This window comes from Callorhinus ursinus, unplaced genomic scaffold, assembly GCF_003265705.2.
Source record: "Callorhinus ursinus isolate GAN/ISIS: 27379988/994484 unplaced genomic scaffold, GSC_fseal_2.0 scaffold27, whole genome shotgun sequence".
NCBI lineage: Eukaryota > Metazoa > Chordata > Mammalia > Carnivora > Otariidae > Callorhinus > Callorhinus ursinus.
The window spans coordinates 22,781,235-22,781,905 of NW_027397089.1; positions in this window are offsets into that span (position 1 = coordinate 22,781,235).

The window sequence follows — 671 nt, forward strand, 5'->3', positions numbered from 1 at the left end:
CTCAGTTTGTGATCTTTTGTTATGGCGGCCATAGCAGTCCAATACGTTGTATTATCAAGATCAGCTTATTTCCGTTTCTATGTTTCAACTTTCTCAGATAGCAGCCTGAGCTAGAGTGTCCCTTCCTTGTTTCAGGGCACTTACTTAAATGAAAAAAAATTGGTCCTCCCAGAATTTCAGTCTAGTCACATCTCATTTTATCTACCACTCTGCAAAATACACAAAAGCAACTCTCACCAAATCATGCCAGTCTGTATGTCCATACCCAGTGAACATGCTTCACTTAACATCTCTCAGGTCATCTCAAGCAGAATTTAACATTTCTTTTCCATTCCTCCCTTCTTTAAATACTGTCTTCCAAGAATTCTATGACACCATATTCCCCTGAGATTCCTCCTTGCTTCCTGACTTCTCTGCTTTTTCTGATTTCAGTACACGCTCTCTGTTACTGCCATATTCGTTAGTCTTTCTATAGTTTTAGGCCTTTTCTCTTTCCTCTTCCCATCCCCTCCTTTACACATTTAGGATCAACATCCTCTAAAGGATCTTAAATTTACACATTCAACAGTGATACTGTCTCTAAATTCCAGATTACCTAACTATCTACTCCACTTCAACATCTCAATTATACTTTTTTTTCTTCCAAATTTTTATTTAAATTCTAGTTAGTT